The following is an 8789-nucleotide window of genomic DNA, read 5'->3' as shown; positions in this document are numbered from 1 at the left end:
TGGAGGGGAAACTGGCAAAGGGGGTAACATTTTAAATGTAAATAAATAAAATATCCAATTAAAAAGAGTAATGGGTAAAAGCCAACAATGAGAGCATCTGATACATTGAATAGAATCTTTGTATGTGAAATAACGCCCACTGCATCCAGACTGGACTTGAGGGTAGATGAACTTAAAAGAGGTTCAGTAGCCTTACACACTAATGTGGTGAAATGATTTCCAGAAATGATGGACTCCATGTTCTCATAGAGTAAGTGGTTTGACTTGATTCTTCATTGATTATTTTTCAGTATCCATAATATATTTTGGTATAATGAGTTTTGCATATTACTCAATTTCAGTTAAGTTGGAAAACTGAGCATTAATGCTACTTTTTGTATTAAAAGTCCTCTACATGTCAGTGCTTACATAGATGATCTGACTGATTCTGTGGTTCACTAGGTACCAGTTCTTCCCACTGAAGCTTGATTTTGCAAATCCAGGATCTGAGAACATCAATATTTATTTTTATTTCAAACAAGTGTAGAGATTGCTGCATTCAGGGTTTTCTTTAATGATTGAAATAATTGTTCTTTACTCAAAGTTTAATATTTGCCTTCTCATTTCCAAGACAATCCTTATTAAGATACACAAAACAAGAGATTTCCATTAAATAAAACAGATAACTGCATTGTAGTTACACTGGTTAGAATTACAGCAAAAGTTTACTGATAAAAATTAAACACAGGCTTAGCTTATATTATCTTTATATCGCATCTTAACCTTATCTGACCTTGTGCTCATGCTGCGCTGCACTTTGCTTATAAAAGTTTATAAAAGGTCTACTTCTGTGTGTCTCTGTGATTATAAGATAAGAAGGAAAATGCTGCTCCTTGAAATAAGATTAGAGATGAAACATGAGAAGGCAACTGTGAAAAATGGATAAATGGTTTTTGTCAGAGAAGGATGCTTGTGATGAATAGTTTTCTGTCAACTTTCCAAAAGTTAGAACCATTTGGAAGAAAAGAACCTCAATTCAGAAATTACTTTCATATAAGCATGTTATAGGCAAGCCTGCAGGTCATTTTTTAATTAGTGATTGAGGTGGGAGGGCTGAGCCTATTGTGAGTGGGACCATACCTGACCTGGTGTTCCTGGGTTCTATGAGAAAGCAGGCTACCCCAATAATTAGGAAGAAGTCAGTAAGCCATACTCTTCCATGGTATTTGCATCAGCTCCTCACTCCAGGTTCTTGTCCAGTTTTCAGTTTCTGGATTGCCTTTCTTCAATGGACTGTGATTAAGGATCTGTCTCCTGAGAGGCCCTGCCAAAGCCTGACTAATACAGAAGTGGATGCTCACAGTCATCCATTAGATAGAGCACAGGGTCCCCAATGAAGGAGTTAGAGAAAGTACCCAAGGAGCTGAAGGGGACTGCAGCCCCATAGGAGGAACAACAGTATGAAATAACCAGTACCCCCAGAGCTCCCAGGGACTAAATCACCAATCAAAGAAAACATATGGTTGGACTCCTGACTCTAGCTGCATATGTAGCAGAAGATGGCCTAGTCGGTCATCAGTGGAAGGAGAGGCCCTTGGTCCTGTGAAGGTTCTCTGCCCCACTATAGGGGAATGCCAGGGCCAGGAAGTGGGAGTGGGTGGGTTGGGGAGCAGGGGGAGGGGGAAGAGGATAGGGAATTTTTGGAGGGGAAACTAGAAATAGGGATAACATTTGAAATGTAAATAAAGAAAATATCCAATTAAAAAAGAATATGTAAGCCAAATAATTCATTTCCTTCCAAAGTTGCTTTTGTTCATGTTTCATCACAGCAATAGTAACCCTAACCAGACAGTCCCCAATTGGTTTTTAAAAAACTAAATGGTCAGCTCTGAGATCACACACACGCACACACACACACACACACACACACACACACACACACACACACGTTACATTATATGGATTTATGGACTAAGCAAGTTGTATTTACATATTTAAGGGTAAGTGTGTGTGTGTGTGTGTGTGTGTGTGTGTGTGTGTTTGTCTGTGTCTGAAAACAGTAAAGAAAACGAAGCTATGAATTTGAGAGAAAGCAAGGAGGGATAAGAGGCAGGGAAGTGAAGGGGAAATTATGAAAATATATCATAATCTCAAAAGTAAAAAAGAAAATTTAAAGGAAAGTAAATATCAATAGATTATCTTTCTGAGGAGCAAGTTAAGGAACGAACACCAGGCAGACAGTGCTAGAAAAGTTAGGAAAACTTGTGGTAGAGTTGCTTTAAAAGAAAACAGACTCTGATATGATTATTTTGTAGTTATAAAGATGTATAGGAAAAGTCGCAGAAAGAATACTGGGGAGGAGAACTTGGGTGAAATACCAATCAAGAGAAATTGTAGAATTGACAGATTCAGTTGTCATTCTAAGACAACACAGATTCCAACTATCTGAAGTAGCCACAAACTTCTGCCCTACTACATAGACATCTATAAAATATTCTTTCTTTCTTTTTTTTTTTTAACCTGGAGAAGTCTGAACAATTAAGTAAGGTATAAATACTTTGTGATTGAAGTTGGACTGCTATTTTTACTTTGATTGTCCCCAGAAGTATTTCATCTAAGTAGGGCATAGCACCTCCAACAGGAATTGTATTCTACAATATGATACTCGATTTTCAGAGCATAATTTCTAAGAGGCTGAACTTGATGTGCAATAAAAATGGCACTTAAAAATCCCTATGAAGACCTAATTAATTATGTCAGCAGGGAAAAATGCTTATCAAAGAAGCCTGAAGATTTGAACTTAATCCCTATAGCCTGCCATGGAAAGAGAAGTAATAAACCCAAAAGTAATGTTCTGACCTCCACACGTGTCATGCCATTTACGTGACTGCGCTCATACTCACATGTCACATGCATATACTAAAAATTGTTAACTTTAAAGATTCTATATTAATCAAAACTGTCTAGATTGTATATGACTACATGTTATAGAGGATATATGGCCATAGTATCAGCCACAAACTTAGTGAAATAGGATACTGTATTGAGGGAAGTCACACTTCACAAGCCTATGGGAATTTGTAGAGGCTGAGACTCTGCTGGTAGGGAAGGGAAACCTAGTATGCCTGTCAATTTCAATCAAGATGAATTACTGCAATTTCCAAGATTTAGCAAAACCATCATGGAATTGGGTTCAGTAGAAGCCGGCTACCACCACTTGCCTGTGGAATACAATCACTCTGAGGTTTTCAAGGATGCTAGCCTCCCTAAGCAGTGCAGTCCTCTGTGATTTGACAAATGAAGTGCCCTTTGTTCTGCCTTACAGAATGTAATTAACTGGAGGATCTTTCAGCTTTTCACAGAATATTTACTTAAACATGTTTACTTTCACGTACCATCTGCCAGAGCTGAACTGCTATTTCTACTTTACAGAGCACGAGCCTTCACATTTTCAAGCTCTTGCCAGAGATGCTGGCAGATTTTTACAGTTCCCTGGGGCAATGTGGTGCACTGTCCACAATTCCCTGATCTATGAATACATTTAGGGTGTCATCCCATGGATAAATCAGTCTACAGGCTTCAGTGAGTTAACAGAACCCTCCTCCTCTCTGGCAAGCCCAGTACTTCCTTAGGCAGCCCTTTGGCAATTCTTGTACTTCCTTAGGCATCTCTTGTTTCATGGATTGATATTATGACTAGGTAAGGGCATGTAAATAGATCCCAGAATAAGGACCTTGTTTGTTTCAATGGCTGAAATATTTATTGTCATGAAAGATGGTGTTATTAGCCTTTTGCAGGGAGTAATATGTATTTTGTAGTTATCAACGGCACAAAATAACCTGGAGTCTGCTTTCTTCCATGTATATAACCCTACTCTTTCTCTTTGAGCACTCAACCTTTCATTCCTCCCCAACCAGGGCCTATACTTTGGCAGAGCAGAATTGCTGTACTAAGAATTCTTCACTCTCCAGCTTTCCCTGAAGCTCTTGTCATCTTCTAATTAAGTCTCTGGACCAAGCTGAAGCTGTCTTTTCCCTCCAGCCACCGGAGATGAGAGTCCCATTAGTGCTTCCTTTAATGCTTTAGTGCTTCCAATTAAAGATATTAAATTCTTTAATTCCTGCCTTTTCTGAACCAGTCAGACACCTAGGATACTGAATATATGAGGTAGTTTCTTCCAGTGGTATCTCAGAACAATACAATGGTAGTAACAGTTTCAACACTTTCTTTAAAATTCCAATTGCCAGGTGATACCATTTCTATCTAGAGTTAGCAGGGAGTCTGCCCACACCAACTCAAAATTGAAAATTATAAGTGTTCTTTGACATTTGTCTAAGCTCACTTCCCCCAAGACACAGATACTCAGATATTTATATCCAGCTAATTAAGTGGGACATTCATGTGAGAATAACACCTAGGAGGGAGCAAAGGAGGATGAGGATGGAAGAGTCAAACTAGAATATACTTGTGACTAACATATCAACTTCTATGAACTGTGGAGATATTTAGAACTCAAAACTCTGAAATAGTTACTCAATCTTTATTACAATCTTCAGATAAATTTCAGGTATAGTCAACTATAGAAAGAGAGCAATGGCTGACTCCTCCATTTAGTGGCAAGAATGCTTATCTGTCAACTGATGGAATTTAAGGTGGAAGAGTGAATGCCTTGACCCAGAGTGGTCATGCATTATATACTGAAGATACCGAAGCATCCATTTCAGCTTGGAGTAGTATTCCACATAAAGCAATAGCTGAGAGCTGGAGATATTGCTCAATGTTAGAGTGCATGTCTAGAATGCATAAAACAGATAAAATAGATTCTGGCTAAAGAGATTAAACAAAAGTAATATCTTAACAACAGAAGATAGATAGATAGATAGATAGATAGATAGATAGATAGATAGATAGATAGATAGATAGATATAAAGATAGAATATATATATTCTGTATATATGTATTCTGTATACATGTACATATATATGTATATACATTCATACATACATATATATATATACATGTGTATATATATATATATAAAGTTAGATTGCAAGTCAGTGATACAAGTATATACTGGAGGATATTCAATTTGTATCCACTGATTAAATCCAAAGTGTGGATGAACAGAGCTCATAATTCAAAATGGACAATGTGTAAGCATGCTACCTCAGAAACCAATTACTCACTGCTAATTAATTCATAATTCTTTTTTCCAATTAACCTGTGGAATATTTTAAACAAAACAGAAACAGTGCATTGAATTCTGTGTCCTGTATACCAAGCTTAATTGCCTAATAAATGCTAAATGATAAAAATAAAGTACTCTTAAAATTAGGTATATTGTCAAGTATTTTTGGAATGGTATTTTATCTCTTTGCAAATATTCAGAAATAAATACCATTATATATTATATAATGGATCTGTAGGTCCCTTGTTGCCACACTATCAAATAGGTTTGTTAAGTTTACAAACTTGGGACTTTCTTGACAGTTTTTTCATGTGAATTGGGTTTTTTTTAATGGCTTATAAACACCTACATCTTGTGGTGCAAAACTAGTTCTAGAACACTCATAATATCAGTGAACTCAATACCACTTTCACACTTCCAATGGCGATGAACTTAAAATATCAGAAAGCACTTGTTTCTATTTTGCTGAATTGTACCTGGTCCAACTGAAGAAGAAATGAGACATGATTTTGTGCTAGAAATAAAGATGCCAATCTGTCTGGTATTTATGAAATTTTCCTAATTGACAAAATGATAATTTCTTAAGAATTATGTAAAACATTTTGGCAATATTAATAAAGCCATTTGAATCTACCAAAAATATTTGCAAAAAAGTTTGCTATAATTTATTTCTTTATGTATATTGTTAATCCTGATTCATATTCTCCCAATGCCAACGGTTAAATATGCTGACTATTCTTTTTATTTTCTATCTCAAAATAAGTATGGTGAGTACTATGTATATATTTTCTTTTACAATCTTCTGAAAAATGACAAAACATGAATATTATCTGGATTCCTGCTCCTCTCATAGCTGTAGCCCCTATAGAATTTTTAAAACTCAATAGTCTATATGGTAAGTACCATAAACTATGGCAGAATTTCTCCTGCTTATTTACATGTCAAAAATGTATCAAATAGTTTAATGAGAGATAATACTGGTTGCTATTTTAGTCACCCATGGTCACAACAGTTCTATGTAGTAAGTTGTCCCAAACTTTGACATTCAATATTAGGATTTTGTTTCTTGCTAACAATTCCATGAGCCACAGAATCTTTCTGGAACCACTAGTCTTACCAGTTATAATCAGTTCCTAAGTGGGATTCCAGTCTGTTACCTATACCTCTCCTTCTTCATGAATAAACTAGCGTTAAAGGACCATCATGTTCTTTTTGTGGCCATAATAGGAGCTAAAAAAGCCAATACAGAAATTCAAACAAGTTCCAGATTGTATTTTTATCATGACTACCAATATGTCATTGGCTTCAAGTTAACTGGCCAAAGTTTGAAAGCTATAAATGTATAATAATCCCACAAAGAAGGAAATGCTAGATTCAAAGAAAAATCTTGCCATTTTCCTCTATTTGTTATAATTACTCTTGTGTCTCTCACCTACAAAAGACATCTTTTTTTTTTCATCCTATAGTGATTGAAAGCTATGCCTTATTTGATATCAGGCTCAAAATGTACAATCTTTGTACATTTGTTCATGTGAGACTCAAGGCAAAGAGACAGCATCTATTTATAGCATCTCAATTTCCTAATTGAAATTAAAATATTAAAGAGGTGTTAAGGCATATCACACTTCTATTTTAAATGTTTATTAGTTCTTTTTGAAATTCCGCATCATCCACCCACTTCCAATCATCTCCCCCTCCCTTCATACCTGTGCTCTATCCTTGTAAAACCCCACCAGAAACAGAAAAAGAAAATATCATCGTAGCGACTGTAGTGTGCCACTGTGTTTCACAGTATACCTCTTTGTCCACACTTCTTTGCTTGGAAGTCATTGCGATGACTCATTGGTCTGGTAGCCTCTGACTTCTGCTACTCTATCAAAATCAAAACCTCACTGAAAAGCCTCTCAGATATCCGGCAGTCGCCCTGTGTCTTAGAGATTCCGTAGTTTTGGATCTGTTGGACCAGCCCCCTTGTGCACTCCAGCAGTTTAATCAATGGAGTACATGTTGGGTTGGGCCCATTCAAAGTCCTGAATCTGGGCTTGAGAATTATCTGAACTGGTTAGTACGACAGCTCTCAAACTCTCACACTCTCAAGTTCACTAGCCACTCCTGAAACCAGGGCCAGCTCTACTGTGCTTCTCAAGTGAGGTGTAGGGCCAGCTCTCAAGTTCTACAGCAGATAAGGGGGCAGGACCAGCTTTCCTGCATTCATAGTCCTGGAGTCAACTCTCCTGCTTGTTCTAGGTGGAAAGGGGTGAGGGTGCAATGGGCATCTCTACCTCACCAATGCTTTAATACATAGGAAGAACAAGTTGCAGGGCCAGCTCACCCATGACCCCACCATCAGATCCAGCTCTACTGTGCTGCCCAGGGAAGGTGCAGGCCCCATCAACTGAGTGCTGTAGCTGGTGAGGGAAAGAGACAACTCTCCGTTTCTCATGACCCCAGAGATATCCCTTACTACCTGTGAGTCTCTGGTTCTGCCTGTCTTTATTGTGCTCACATCCTTCTGTTTCCCTTTCCCTTCTATTTCTCCATCACTTACTTGTTCCTCTTTGTGGTGCCCAGGGTCTCTGAGTGTCTGGGGTTGTCTTAGGAGTGGTTTCAAGAGGGTTAAGCTCTGCTTGTGCATTATGGCATGGAGCAGGGGTCATCTCGGCCATGGTCTGCTCCTCACCACCCCGTATTTGCGCAGAAGCAAACTGGTGGTCATCTCAAGTTAGCTCCCTCTCTAGTCCCCATAGTGCTGATCTGGTTGTTGTCTAGAACTCATTTCTTGCTCAGTCCACCTTAGTGGCCCTATTGAGGGTCATCTGCCTTGGGCTTACCTCTGTCTGGGGCCCTCAGGTCCCAGGCAGGGTTCTTCTAGTTTCCAACTTGCTCCCCATCCTGGGAGCCCTTCTGGACCTGTGTGGCATTGCCTTGGTGATCATCTCAGGCTAGCTCCCTATCTGTGACCCCTGGCATCAAACTGATGGTTGTTTCATGCTTGGTTTTTTTCAGGGAATGTTAACTTACTAAGCATTTTGATGTTCATAGTGCAGAGCACTGAATGTAAGCATAGCCTTTCTCCTCTCTGCCACCTACTGGTTCATATGTGACACAGAAGTCACATCTGCAATGCCTGTCAGGGCAAGGGCAATGATGCTCACATCTCACATCACCAGAACCAATATTGATGAAATATACAAATGTTCACCTCCCATAAAGGCTGAGAGGAGAAAATAATTACCAGCTGAATAAGCTAAACGATCACAGTTCTTTATTAAATAACACGAATGAGCAGGATATAAAAGCATAGCTCATATAGCTTTTATTAATTTCTACAAATAATAAGTTTACAATAAGCCCCTTTCTTCTTCCTTTATGTCATATATATGGGAAAAAGGTATTATAATATACAGTGTTTGAAAAAGACTATGTAATTATTTTGAGCCTACATCTCTCATTAGTGGAAAGCCATTTTCCCATTTGGGCTAGGATCACAAGGATTCCAAAACTTTCCTTAGGGGTCTGCATAAAAGCTGGTGACCAGTGTACTCACAAGCTACAAGCTCCTTCCTTCTCTTTCCACATGTTTGCAGCTTCAGATTTCTCACCTTCAGAGACCTCCTATATA

General features: G+C 38.1%; 1 non-coding gene across 1 annotated transcript; it reads right to left on the bottom strand.

Annotated features, from left to right (window-relative positions):
* Positions 1-8175: 8175 nt before the first annotated feature.
* On the bottom strand, positions 8176-8307 carry Gm25485. Its single transcript, XR_003955509.1, has one exon. It is a non-coding gene; the product is annotated as a small nucleolar RNA SNORA17 (small nucleolar RNA).
* Between the last annotated feature and the right edge of the window lie 482 nt (positions 8308-8789).

Source organism: Mus musculus, chromosome 4 (assembly GCF_000001635.26).
Source record: "Mus musculus strain C57BL/6J chromosome 4, GRCm38.p6 C57BL/6J".
Classification (NCBI taxonomy): domain Eukaryota; kingdom Metazoa; phylum Chordata; class Mammalia; order Rodentia; family Muridae; genus Mus; species Mus musculus.
The sequence above is the reverse complement of the archived record's forward strand: the minus strand, read 5'-3'. Positions and strand labels throughout refer to the sequence as shown.